General features: G+C 42.4%; 1 protein-coding gene across 1 annotated transcript in view; it reads right to left on the minus strand.

The window, feature by feature from the left end:
- AGAP1 (ArfGAP with GTPase domain, ankyrin repeat and PH domain 1) overlaps positions 1 to 14967 on the minus strand; it is a 423994-nt gene extending 409027 nt beyond the window's left edge. The window contains exon 1 of the mRNA XM_021710731.1: positions 14876 to 14967. The gene's annotated coding sequence lies outside the window, so the exon portion shown is untranslated. The remainder of the gene's footprint in view (positions 1 to 14875) is intronic.
- Positions 14968 to 14997: the final 30 nt, after the last annotated feature.

Below are 14997 nucleotides of genomic sequence, written 5' to 3' on the forward strand. Positions count from 1 at the left end.
ATGATAGGACTCAGGCCTGGTCCTACTATTTACTCTCCTACTCCTCGAAACTGTTACCAAAATAAACAGTGACTTTTATTTCAGCAGCAACTCCCTTGTCTAGCCACATGGCCATGACAAAAATCTCAACAAAAGTAAAAAATTCCAATTCCCACTTCCCCACCGACCTGAACATAGAAATGATACAACAGATTCCAGCAGTTTGAAATGGCAGGATCCGGTCTTTTCTGAAAGCAGCTTACATCTGCAGAGCATACTAAGGACCTAGGGAGAGGCAGAAAGTTCTGGAAGCATGTCTGAAGTGGAGAGGCTAACAGTGTGACTTTCCAGAGAAAATGGAAGGTCAATGCTGGGAAAGGATCTGTGAGGAAAGCAGAGAAGACCTGCACACATGCATTCCACAGATTGACACATGGAACCAAAACACCAACAAGCAAAATGAGGAGTCGGACACCAAAATACTGACAATTCTACCAGTCTACAGACTACAAAGCATAGATGAAAGGTTCAGGCCTGACTGTCCAAGATCAGGGGACAGAGGTAAGAGGAAAACATCCTTCTACCAGAGACAGCCCAAATTTCCCCAGAACACCTACCTGCCTTCCTCTCAAAGAGATGCCTAATGATGTAAATCATTTGACTTTTCTCATGTCTGTTGAGTCTCAAATATGAAGATAAATCTGATCTGAATGAAGGTAGCACTCCTGCATTTCTGTTTATTTTAGAAACAAAGTAAAAAGCAGGCAGGCCATGTAAACAATCTTCGTTTCAAATAATGGTCTTTGTAGGAAAAAAGACATCTCAAATAACATGTTTTTGTCTGCATGTTTTATCAAATTAAACTGATATGCATCCAATTTACTTATCTAGAAACCCACCTAAGCCAGATTTCTAACCAATATCGAATGACTATCATTTGCATTATACACAAAAATCGGGCTGGGCTGGGTGCCTCAGCCTATAATCCCAGCACTTTGGGAGGCCTCAGCAAGTGGACTGCCTGACCCCACGGATTTGAGACCAGCCCAGGCAACTTGGCGAGACTTTGTCTCTACAATAACCCAAAAAAATTAGCCAGGCGTGGTCGCGCCTCTGTAGTTCCAGCTACTTGGAAGGCTGAGGCAGAAGGATCATTGGCGCCCAGTAGGTGGATGTTGGGGTGGCCACAAGTGTGCCACTGCATTCCAGCCTCAGCAACGGAGACTCCAACTCAAAAAAAAATAAAAAAATCAGATTGTCATTCCCAAAGGTATGTCAACTACATACCTATAAAGTCAGGATGCAAAGATCTGCATGGCAATGAAATTCCAGATATAAAGAAAGGGTATGGGTTAACATTTGCTATCGAGAAATGTTAAAATTGACATCGTTACACCTGATGGAACCTGAGAACCTGATCTCCTTCCAAGGGATCCTGCCTTAGACTTTAAAGAAAAGGGAAATGGGGCAACCCCTTTGGGTCCCCTCACACTGTGGGAGCTTTTCTGTCCTTTCAATAAATCCTGCTTCCTAAAAAAGAAAAGAAAAAGGAAAGGGAAATGCCACAAAGATCTCCTGCAGTGTGGAAAATTAACTGCCATAAGAATGCAAATCTGTCTGATAGCAAATGCAAGATTCCTCTGCTGAGAATAACGTTCACTTTTTGAGCCAGGGTTCATCCCTTCCCTGGACACACAAGGAAACTGAGGCCAAGAGAAACTGTTATCAGCCCCCATCCACTTGACATGCCACTTGCATGTCAAATGAGCAATCTTATAAGTGATAAGTCTGTCAGGATTCATCAGGATTATGTGGGGAGTGAACGGAAAGAGAGTGAGGAAGTGCTCACTCCCAAGTGCTTTCCTTGGAACAACTTAGATGTTGAATTTGAATCTGTCAGTGGTTGTGCCCAAGCTCCTGTTTGTACCTGAATCTAGCTGTAAGTGCATGAATTTCATACCCAGGATATAATTTAGGAAACATCAAATTTTTATTCTGGAAAACAAAAAATTTCCAATACAAAAGGTATGCCTTCCAAAACCAGGGACCAAAACAAACTCCTGAACAAATTCTACTGCTAAATCACATCCAGCATGGCAGAGGGTCTCATGATAATCACCCATCTGACCTTCTACTCAACTTGGACCTTACTTCCTATCTGGTACCCAGCACAGTTACCATGTGGGAACTTCTGCTTCACCATATGATACATCTTCCAAGTTCAAAAAGAGAGCTCTGGAGTTCAATGTTTTTATTTACCTTTTTACAATGAAAAAGATCAAGTGGTGCTAACAACATGGCATGACTGGTCATTTCTCTCAGAATGAAAACTAAACTGCCCATTGCCTTCAGTTGTCCAGATACATGCATCCTGTTTAAGCAGGGAGTAGTGAGGGCACTCCTGCCACACTGTCCTCTTCCTGGTCAGATTATGGAGAGTATTACAACCTTTTCTGGAAGCCACTGAAGACAAGAAGGAAAACAGAAAAGGACAATCAAGAAGATGAGGGGTCATGTGTTTCCCGGGAGAAATGGCTGAAGTCATTTCAGACACCCAAGTGGTAGCCACACAGGAGAGGGAGTAACAGGGCTCAGTGTGACTCAGAGACAGGAGAAATCCCTCATGCTACTTAGTACCTGACACAAGGTACCTGCTGAATTAACATATGAATGGAGGAACCAACAAAGCAGGGCAAGACAGGCAAGGGCTAAACTTGACCAAAAGGGGGATTTTTGGTTTCCACTCAAAAACTCTTCTGTTTTTATTAGGGCCACAAAGAAAAACCCTATCACAGGCAAAGGGGAATCCTCTGTCAACACCATGATTCTACACCAGCCCATCCAATCTCAGTGAGACCCTCAGACCTGGCTCTCATAGTCCCTGGGGTCTCTGGAGGTTGTGACTACAGTGGACTGACACCAGCCACCCCTGAGTCAGAGGACCCCAAGAGCAAGGGCCTCAGGAAGGTCCCAGTTGACTTGTACCTCAGTCATCTTAGATTAGATGGGCCATGACTGCCGCCTAATGACTTATTTAGAACACCACTGCATGATCCAAAGTAGGCTCTGGTGTTCCTGGGTAATGCCTGATAGACTATTGTTAGATGGTCACAATCCCTAATCTCAAAAACAGCCTCTAACCTCAGTAGTGATACTGACAAGTTATCCATCTCACTCTAAAAACTCAAGCAGGAGTGGATGGCAAACGGTAAGCTCTTTCATACAAGAAAGAGGTTACCCATTTCCTTTTGCCAGCAGCTTCCCATGTATACTTCAGAAAAGAGATAAATGTGTGTCCAGACTACTGCTCTAAAAAAAAAAAAAAATCAGCAAAAGTCACTCATTTCTAAGATGCTACTCTGAACGTGACAGATGAAGACAATGGAAGTTGCTGAAAAACTTACAGTTCCTCTAGTGCCAGAAACAGCCGCCAAATCCCCAAAAGGAAGCCTCAGAGAACCCAACTATCCCATAATTCCACTTAAGAATTAACATCTAAAAGGGATACCCTAGGCAATGGCTATTTTTACCCTAGAGTGAATCCTAGGATGGGGGTGAAGAGTAATCACGGGTGCCTTAGAGAAAAGTCATCTTCTCAAAGGAGTAGACAGGTGGACTCTCAGCTTCAGCACACACACCTTACAATTCAAAAATTCTTCAACTAACACATTATTTATAAATATTAAAAATTTAAATTTAGGACATTTAAATTACAGATTCATTACAGATCATTACTGGGTGTGGTGGCTCATGCCTGTAATCTCAGCACTTTGGGAGGCCAAGGTAAAAGGACTACTTGAGCCCAAGGGTTTTACACCAGCATGGGCAACACAGCAAGATCTCATATATACAGAAAATTTTAAAAAATAAGGCAGATGGATCACCTGAGCCCAGGAGTTTGTGGCTGTGGTGAACCATGATGATGACACTGTACTCTAGCCTGGGCGACAGATTCAGACCGCAACTCAAAAAACAAACAAACAGATAAATAAATATCACAGAGTAAATTATTATTTATTTTAATCTATAAATTATATCTATAAGTTATAAATATCAATTACAATACTTATTAAACTTTTAAAAATATGTATGTTGGGGAGGTAAGCACATTTCAAAAGAAGGAAAAAAATCAGTAGAATCTAAAATAGCTACTTCTTTTTAAGGGATCACTAATTTACCCATTCTGTCTTAGAGGAAAGAATTTTCTTTTCATTTTCCAAGAGAATAAGATTTCCCATACATATAGCAAGCCAGCAGGGCACCAGCACTTCCTTACAGAACATTTCCTGTGTTTGGAGGGGTGGGATGAATCCACCAACAAGAAGGAATGCAAAATCATAGCAGGTAAGGTGCACAGAACACTTCTTTGTACCCTGTGCTGCCTTAAGCCACACTACACACATGCTCAAGCACACACCCACACTTCAAATCCCCTCATCACCAGTCCAGCAGGTTAAATGCTATTATCAATCTCCATTTTACAGATGAGGAAACTGAGGCACAGAGAGATTAAATAACTTGTTCAAGGTCACACATCTCAAAAATGGCAGGACCAGGATTCTGGCTCCAGATGCCTCATTCTTAGCCAGTGACTACATGGATTCTTTAGGGTGGAAATAAATTATGATCAATGTGAAAGGAGGAGTTCACAATATATTTATTGCTATTTCTATGTTAAACAACAAAAAACAGCAGTGCAGTATCACAGTGTAAAATATGCAAACTAAATTATATCCTCTATGGGACATGATGTTATACACACACGTGGAAAGTAATCAATTTCAATAATACTGTACTTCCCAAACCATTCATCTAGTAATAACCCTAAAAACAATTAACACATCAAAGTCATAAGAGCATGTTATTCATTAAGCATCGATCAATGCTAACAGTTGGTATAAAAATCACACGATAACTATTATGCTTTTAGGTTCATATACATTTCCTTTATTATTGTCTTGTGAACTTGGAATCTCGTCTCAAGAATGAGTGGATAAAGTTTTCAAACTTTAAATTACCAGGTCTTTGTAAGAACAAAGAATCTAAGTGACTCTTAATGTATCCAGCTGTCTTGGGGGAAGGGAGCAGATAAGGTAGTTAACTAGCATGGTATAAAGATCAGCTCAGTCTTCCATATTTTCTACCTGTGAAGCACTTAGAAGGGTAGTGCTAAGTGTTAAAGGGGCCAGAACTCTCAGGGACATCAGCAAATTGCCCATCTGAAAGGAAGATAGGAAAAATAAGGTTGGCTACATGCATCCTGCACTGCAGCCATGGGCACAGTCATCTCATCTGGGCTCATGGTCCTGGTGTCAATCCAGGTATATGGAGGAGGAAGCAGGCCCAGGGTAGTCCAGGAAGTGTGGCTCTGCCAACTCCAAATGAAGCCTGAAGATGGAGATTTGCATAATAACAGCATCCCTAACAAGGAGAAGCAGGCCAATGGAAAACCCTGCCAGGATACTCCTTAAAGGTACAACCAGCTGCACACACCTATCTAGGCACTCTGCAACATCAGTACCAGCCAATATGGATGCCACTCACTCTCCTCCAAATACAAGGGACCAGGAGAAGTCAGCCTTCTACCCTCAGTGCCTCCCTACATGGCTTCAAGAGATTGCCTGGGGCCCCTTTCACTAGACCACAGAGAGCCCAGGAACAGGTAGGAGGATCCACACATCAACTTACCTAAGACTGGTCCAAATGGACAGGTCCAAGGGTACTTCCCAAGCCACAGTGTCCAGTGGGGTGGAGGGGAGAATATGAAGCCCTGACCCCTCTGGACACCAGCATTCACACTCAGACCCAGACCCCCACCCCATCCCACCCCACAGGGCTCAGGCCCAACATTCTCCCACAGGCAGATCAAAGCCCAAATCCTGCCCAAACCCGACCAATTTCTTAATACTTGAGCTCCTTTTATATTTGATAAAATAAAGCAGATTTTATCAATCTTCTGTGAATACATACTTACCATTCTTCCGTCTTAGGCTGTAGGTTCCCACAAGGAAACCCAGTTATGGGACCAGGTCCTCAGGCTCTGACCTCTTGCATATAAACCTGAAGTTCCTCTCACCAGGGTTACTTGTTGGCACTATAGTTTATAACATTATCTTCAATGGTTAAGCTTTTATCCAAAGTAGTAGTACTTTAGATACAAACCAACAGTCAAAATATCAGCTTCACTATAACACAAGTCCAAATAGCACTATGTGCATCATTATATTAGAAAACCTAAATATCTGAAAATATAGAATTCACCAAGCAATGTGTGTTATTAACTGAACAAACTTGATAAATATGTCATACCAGTGCTTTATTACTCTGAAGACTGCAAGCCATTCCCAACAAAGAACATCAATCATTATTCACTGAAATCTCAAGAATATAGTTAACTCTGTTTTTCAGGCGATACTCTCTCTGGCTGCCATCCCTCCAGGAGAAGAGCACAACAGGTATTATGAAAGGTAATGTCAGGACACAGTGCCCAGACTAGCTTTCCGAAATAAACACGTATTTGGCTTATACCAGGAATGAAATGAATCCATATGCTACAAAGTAACAGTTACTCCTCTAGTGACAGGAATAAAGAGAGGAGGGACGTGGAATAAGCCAAAGGAGGAGAAAAAGATGACTGTTCTCTCATTTATAATTTTAGGTTACAATAGTCAATAATTTTAAAAGAAGTAGTTAAGTTGAAGGATAAGAAAAAATATCAGGGAAAGTAAAAACAAGAAAATACAAGCTTAACTTGTAGTTTCAAGATATAACAAGCCCGCCTGGGCAAAAGTGTATCTATAAATGCAAACAAAGGGCTGGGCATGGTAGCTCACGCCTGTAATCCAAGCACTTTGGGAGGCCGAGGTGAGAAGACTGCTTGAGCCCAGGACTCCAGACCAGCCTAGGTAACATAGTGAGAACTCAACTTTACAGACACACACAAATATTAAATAGAGACAAAAAAATGCAAACACAGCCACATATGAGATTTCTATCTTTAAGTCTTTTGTTTAATGTATTATAGGTAAATAAAACAAAGCAAAGATCTGATGCCAGGCTGCACAGTGGAACACCCATTTACATGCACAAGGTAGATAGGGCTCGGGGAAGTTAAATAAATTGCCAAGGCCATCTTGCTCATCTGCATGCTGTTGCAGCCAAGACTAAACCCAATCCACCAAATGAAGATACTCCACTTTCTCCATGTGGCAACTTAAAGGTGTTCCAACAAGAAACAGAAAAACATTATTTCTTTCCTGACATCAGCATGCTATTACTCACACATGTGAAATCAGTTTAAGAGTCAAGTGTCCTAGAAAGCAGCAAAGGAAAGGCTGTAAGAGAATCAGATGAAGGTATGTGCAGCCATCACCCTCCACCTGGCTGCCAAAAGGACAAAGGCATCAGTGCCATGAGTGGCTCAGTGGCCAACCACAAGCCAGGGAAGCAGTACTGTGGAGGGGAGCTGATTGGAGTGAAGAGTAGGAGCGGATAATGCCCACCCAGCTCCTTCCAGCTGGCAGGCAGAACTCTTATTAAGTCTCAGATTAGCCCGCAGAATGAAACAGGATGCAAAGGCAGGACCCAGGAGGGGGGCATACAGAAGGACAGCCCAAAGAAATTCCACACAATTATCTCTTCCTTTAAGTTTGGGAGAGAGCTACTCCGTGAGAGAAGACCACGTTTAAAAAAAAAAAAAAAGCAGCATTCTAAATCCTGAAAGGACTCCAGACCCTAAAAACTAGGACAGAACTTAAAGACTATCAATTCTACCCCACAGACAACAAACACAGCACCCCTACCAACATTCCCTGACTTGCCTGTAATTGGATGCCTTTAGTGGCAGGGAACTCTCCACCTATTCCAAAGCCAGCCTATTCTGAAGTGAGATGGTTAAGCTTGTGAGAAATGACCTAATTCTGAGTCAAAAATCTCTTTCCTTCTAAGTTTTATTATTCAGTGCTAACTACCGTGTCCTTTTTATGACTGCTTCTCACATACTGGGAGAGATGTTTCTATGCTCCCAGTCTTCTCTCCCAAATTAAAAATTCCCAGTGTCTTCAATGGACTTGACTTCCAGAGTGGTTCACAAACCATTCAAACCAAATCAGAAAAGCAGAGTAGGTGTCTACTTATAAATCCAAAAAAGAGAAGACTTTCAGAAGGCTGGGGTTCTTGTTTGGGAATGGAAATACCCAGAAGAGTGAGACATCCAAGAATCCTGGGGCTGTCAACCAGCTGCATGGTCCCAAGAGGAGCAGGAACCAGCGTCTCATGGACCACCAGCACCATAAGCAACTGTGCCCATTTCTAAGACAGCAGGACTTGCAGGAAAGTTACAAATATGCATCCTTAAGACTAAAATTGCTTTATATATTTCATAGAACAATTTGTTATGCTTTTCTTTTTTTTCCAAAGAGTTAACCAGGGCACAATAGCAGAAATTAGATAAAACATGCTCCCCCCACCCTCCAACAGAAGATGTGGCATCTCAGTGATTCTGATCTCCTGCAAGAGCTTGAGCAGGCAGGACTGCATCAGAAAAGCTGATGGCACTGTTTACTGAGTCAATTCTCAAGTGTGTGACAGTCAGCAGACCAGCTCAAAGAAGCCCTTGCAACGACAGGCACAGAGAGCAAGAGGGAACACAAGATTCCCTTTGACGACCATCTCAAACAAATGAACAACCACTCAAACGAATCAGTGCCCTGCTAGCCAGACACGAAATAATGGAGCGACCCTGTGTGTTTACCAACTGGTGTACTATGTCATATGAAATCTTGGACCTAAGGATCACGCCAGAAATGAATTCAATACTTCTTAGCCCTTCCCAACAAAGGACAGTATAGGAAAGCAACCAGTCTTTTCCCTTTCATTTGCACCAACCAAAACACACCTCATAAAATCATCTTCATTTGTTAGATGAGAAGTCAAAATGATCCCTTCACAAGCCTCTCTCACTGGTACACTCTGGTACTGAATGACAGAGCAGGGTATTGCTATCTTCTGAACCAGTTTACTTTTGGTAAGGGGAGCTTACTTTTTGGTAAGCCTTCTCAGCCTGCAGATCTGTTAGTGACGTTGCAATTTAAAATAAACTAGAGCCAGGCTCGGTGGCTCAGCCTGTAATCCCATGCCTTTGGGAGGCTGAGATGAGTGGACTGCCTGAGCCCGCGGGTTCGAGACCCGCCTGGGCAACTTGACGAGACCTCATCTCTACAATAAAAAAAAAAAAAAAATTTAGCCGGGCGTGGTAGCGTGCACCTGTAGTTGCAGTTATCTGGAAGGCTGAGGCAGAAGGATCGCTGGAGCCCAGCAGGTCGTGGCTGCGGTGGCCAGGAGCGGCCACTGCACTACAGTCTGGGTGATAGAGTGAGACTCCAATTCAAAATAAATAAATAAATAAACAAACTAGAAAAATGAAAAGATTATAAGAAAGCAAAGGGCCAAGACCCATCTTTGAATTAAAACTAGCCAAATGAATACAGACGTACTTTTTTAATATTATTGAAGCATCTCTGTTAATGTCTTAAGTTAACAGGAGGAAAGAGAACATAGGCAAAGACATGTATCAAAAGTGAGAAACAATTCTGTCAGTCACAAACAAGTAAAAATCAACACCACAGTGGATTCTAATTTGGGTTGAATAAAACCTAGACCAAAACAATCATGGGCAGATGGTACTTCCTTCAAAATAATGAAAAGACAATAATCTCCCCTCTTTTTGCTAATCGGTTGACCTTAATACCAATTCTGTTCTTAATCACCTGGAGATATCAGCGCAGCTGGGCATACTTTATCTGAATCACAAGACTACCCTCAATAAATAAAACATTTTGCTCATTCTAAAGTCATTTAAAATTAATATAATTGTTTCCAATCATTACAGGAAAAAATTGACAATAGCCTAATGGAGAATTCCTATTAGAAACAAAAACCTTATGACAAAAAATTTTTTTTCCCCAAAAAGTAAAAAACTCCTCGTGGAAGCAGTAACATCCTGTTTCATGCTCAGTGTTGGCGCTAGTCATACAGATCTGGGAGCAGTTATAAATTATTTGCAATTAACTACAGAAATCCCAGCCAACTTGCTGGTAAAGAGTCTTCTCTACCTGGTAAACTACTGATACTACAAGATCAGGTTCATTCACCCTTCTGTGAGGCCCTCATTAACTCCTTCCCTTTAATGCAAGGACATTTTTACTCCCTCTTCTAAGTTACCCTGTTCATTAATTCTCCCGCAAACATTTACTAAGAGTCTATGTGCCAAGCACAGTGTCCTTAACTCTGCAGTACATAGAAGAGAAATATGCATGTCATGAGAACTGGCAGGCATGTAAATAAGGTTATCATTACACACTGGGATTAGTGCTCTAATAGAGATACACTGTGGAGAGAAATACAGTCATATCTTCCCTGAAGAAGCCCGTTGAGGTTGTGATTCACTGGAACTTTTCCATCTCTCCCAGTAGACTATTGACCTCTGAAGAAAGAAATTGTGCTTTAGTGAGGTCTAGCTCCCTGTTACCTAGTAAGTGCAAAACATGCTACAGAAACTCAGTACAGTATTTGTTACTGCATTAGAAAAACAATGGGATGACTTAAAAAATAATAATACTGGTATTTTATAACTGGGTCTTACACTTCCAATTTGCTGCAATGTGCCTTTTAAAACCAGATCTCTGTGGCAGAAGTATTCTGAACATCCCTTTGGCGGTAAGATATTCCAGCCCAAGAAATCATAAGGAAAGATGTTAACAGGTGGCCTCTGCTAAAACATGGCCTCTACCCTGAGGAAATAAACACAGCAAGACATAGTCCAGTGGTTGCACAGAAGGCTACTTAGCTGACCTTCAGCGCAGTTCTTCCTTGAACCCCAAGTGCAACTGTCCTGTCTCCAGGAGAACAATTTTACCCCTGAACAAAACATTGTTTTTGTTTAACAAAAACCATGGGGATTTTCCTAAATTACTATCTGGAATCGTTTATAAAAAGCAAGTGAACTCTACCTAGGGCTATTCTTTTTTTAATAATAAAAAACTGAGTATATAATCAGTTTCTAAAAATAAAAATATAGCAAGCTATTTTATTTTATTTTATTTCATTTAATTGCTCTTTCCTCACTTTTTCTACTGAAGTGTTTGTTTTCAACTACAAAAAATGCCAATCTATCACCTGACACTAACTGATACAAACCACAGAACTCAGAAATTAAAGAACTAAGCCACTCATAAAATGTGCTGTCAGTTATCAGTTGTAAATTACTAATCTAAAAAGCTAACCTCAGTAAGAGGTATTCATGAATCACTTTATTGCTGTAATCAATCCCCCAGACAGCAAGCAAGAGAACACCTTAAAGATATGAAACTATCTGGATGGGCACTGTTTGTGCTGGCTTCACTGGCCCAGAGGTTCAAGAAGTGCGGCAGTTTGGCTCACATAGCACCCATTGGGATGCAGAGAGCATGCACTGCAAGGTGACACCCTACAATGTCATTAATCATTTATTATTTGTTCTGTTCTTATATTAAATTATATTCGTGTCAACAGACTCTGCCCTAATTCATATGTATCAGGTCACTCGAGACTGCCCTTGATCTGACACAGGGTCCTTCTGAAATGTTTGCTGGCTCACTAATAGTTGTAAGCCTTGCAGAAAAGGATCAGCCCTGGAAGGCTGGGAGGTGAATGTTCTACATCAGGGTAAAGAACCCAAATAGATGAGTTCCAACTAGGATAACACAGCACAAGAGAATCATTCCAAAGGTAGGTGTTTCATCCTAAATGCCTTGAGTTAAGAATCCAGGAAAACCAAAGGTACACGTAAGTGGGAGTCTGTGCATGTTTTAAAAAAGAGACTCTATCTCACTTCCCCATGCTAGCAAGCATTTAACTTTAAGAAGCCAAATTGAATATTTAACGTAATATTTAGTCCTTTATTACTTTCCTATGGCCAATTTAAAAGTTTAATGGCAGTTTCTTAAAGGAAGACAGAAAAATTCTAACAGAAAGAAAACCTACTCCGGATGATGTCACCTCTAACTTACTTTATATTTCAAGAACTCCAATTTTTAAAACATTATGGCGAAGATTTAAAGAAAGTCAGTGATGCTTCTTCATATTTATCCTGTTACAGATCTGTAACAAGCGTATCTGTAATTCTAAAATCCACAAAGATCTGAGACTGGAACTTTATTCATAAATGTCTAGCAAATTCTTTTGGTGGCAAAACCAGACTGAGCTGGCATGAGGCTATTTTTAATCACTATTTATTATAAGAAATATGAATATCTCAGGCTTTGTTGCAAAATACTAGTGTGAGATTACAGGGTGCTGCCGACCTCACAGGTGGCGTTCTATAACACGGACCATTTTATCTTGCTAAAATCCAAAATGTCTGAGACCAGCAAACCTACCTGGTCCTGAGAGTTCAGGCAATTCTTTGTGAACCTGCACCCTGTGAACATTTACATGGAAACAGTTTAGGATCCTCGGCACCTGAATGTTACCTAAGAGACTTTTACCTAAATCCCAAACCTCATTTAAAAAGCTCCTAAATTTTGAATAATGTAGATCTTAGGAAGCAAATACATAAAAACTGAAGAAGTATAAAAAAATGAGATGTTGTTAAGGTGGGGGGTGATGGATGGGGGGCACATGGCACTGCACATTTTACAGTAACAGATACCGGCCTTACCAAAATCCTGAGAACACTGACATTTCAGATATTTTAGCCAAAGGCAAAGATTTTATCCAGGTGAAAGACGCAGTATGCGCACGCGTGTGTGTATGTGTGGGTGTGGGTGTCTGTTTACCTAGAACTTCAGAAGAAAATGAGGCCCTAGAGTTCTGACCATGTGTGCTATAACCTAGTTGATTAAAATTCCATTTTTCTACCCAATCCACAATGCTAGTAGTGTTATGTCTCAGTTATTCCACCCTGAGAAGGACAGACCACAAGGGACAAACTAAGCTTTACTATAATTACTACCTTTACTATCTTATACTGCCCTAAAGGGAAAAATTCCAGCACCCCTCACACCTTTAACTATTCCAAATCTACTATCAATCCATTTTACCCAAACCTCAAATGCTTTTAACTTGTATCAGCAGGAACCACAATGAAACTCATTCATTCTAAACAATGTCTGTGCAGCTCTGTCTCTGTGTCTCTCTCATGGGTCTGGAACCCAAGCAGTTAATTACTATTTTCTACAAAGTCCACAAGAACAAAAGATGCAAGCCTGCTATTAAAGAGAGAACTAGGGCCTTCAGATTTGAACTTCCTCTGGATGCAAATGATGACAGAAGCAACTTTGTGCAGACCAAATGTTTTAGCAAAGTAACTCATGTCATTTTCTAATGTTTTAGGAGGATGCAGGAAGGGACTGGAGTCAAACACAGTTCCTCCTAAAGTGCTCCAAGGTGGCTTAAAACAAGACGTTTTTGGCAAGCTACACCAACACATACCAGGCAACAGGTAACTAACCTTATATACTCACTAGTTTAAAAAAAAAATCAGACTTTAACATTACTGCACATTCACATGTTCAACTGCTTGATTTCAACCCTTCCCCATCACATTCTGAAGATCATTAGAAGCATATCAGAAATGACTATTTTGTCTTCAGCTTATCTTAAAATACTTCAATTAAGGGCAATGATTTCTTTGCATTGATTAGTTTTAATGATACCATACCCTAGGCCAGTCAGCTGACCTGTGAAGTCCACTTGGAAGAATATCCTCTTCTCAAGAGTGGCTAGATAGTAGTTGAGAACTGCTAATCAAAAGCCCAAACTCCAACTACCTTTATCCCTATTAGCAGCAGGTTTGGGGAATTAGGAAAAAAGATAATGATTTTTGGTTGTTAAATGTGTGGCCACATGCCTGTGGCTAAAGTATCTTTAAACATACCACCCCCCAACATAAGTAGAGCTTAACAATATAGCCCCATCCTCCAGCTCCAGCCTATTCCCTTCAGGATGATACAGGTGAGGGGGACCAGAGTTTTGAAGTTTCTGGAGGCTCTGACTCCCAAATGCTACCAGAAGGTTAACTGATTCCTGCAGGAGAATATCATATTTGCCTCCGGAACCTTCAGCAGCAGCAAGATCCCTGCAGGAGGGCATAAGAAAACAGAGGACTGAAATTTCAGAACAGGCCTCAGGGCTGTGATTCTCCTGCCCGTTTGCTAGCATACATTACTAGGAAACGGAATCCTGTCCCAGATTTGCTTTCCCCATTAAGATGCCACTTGGCAGGGAAGCTGTCGTGAAAGGCCTACATCATCCCTGTCCCTCGGCCCCCACCGGTATAGCAAACTGTCTCTACCAAGAGCTGGGTACAGGAGGGCTGCCAGGTCAGTTAGGGTCACACCATGGCACTCGCAGATGGCAGCAGCCACAGGAAGACTAGACTGGAGCAGGGAGAGCAGCCAAGATGAATGCTGTGGCTTCTCCTGGCCAGGCAGCTGCACCTGTGCGGCAGCTTCCAGGAAAGCCTGGGCTCCCTGGAGCAGCCCCAAAGGTAGGGCCGGCTCGCATGCAGGCGCGAACGCAGGGCCTGCGCCCGGAGAAGGCTGAGCCTACACGGGAGGGAGAAGGCACCGGCTGGCAAAGTGATCTCTCCCCAGACAGGCTAGCCCTGGCGAGGTGGCAGACCCAGAGGGGTATCACCCACGACCGGCAAGAGGCAGGGGTAGCCAGGACTCTCAAGGAGGCTGCTCATCGCTGGAAAAATACTCAGGACGCGAGTTCGCATCCTTCGTTGACCACCTGCCGGCTTCTGACCCAGGAGGGCGTGTACCTCAGCGGCCCCCAATCCCCAGCGTACTCAGCCGAGCAGGTCACTGTGGACCCGGGTCAGTCCCTACTGCACACCGGTCACGCTGCCCACCTCTGCGCGGGGACCCGTCGATGCTCTCGGCGCTGGACGAGTGCGCGTCGGCCGGGGCCCTTCGCAGGCTGAAGTAACCGCGGGGCCGCGAGGTGCCGCTCCGGGGGGGGGGCCCCGCGGCG

This window comes from Carlito syrichta, unplaced genomic scaffold (assembly GCF_000164805.1).
Source record: "Carlito syrichta isolate Samal-C Ts95f unplaced genomic scaffold, Tarsius_syrichta-2.0.1 Scaffold298871, whole genome shotgun sequence".
In the NCBI taxonomy this organism is placed as follows: Eukaryota; Metazoa; Chordata; class Mammalia; order Primates; family Tarsiidae; genus Carlito; species Carlito syrichta.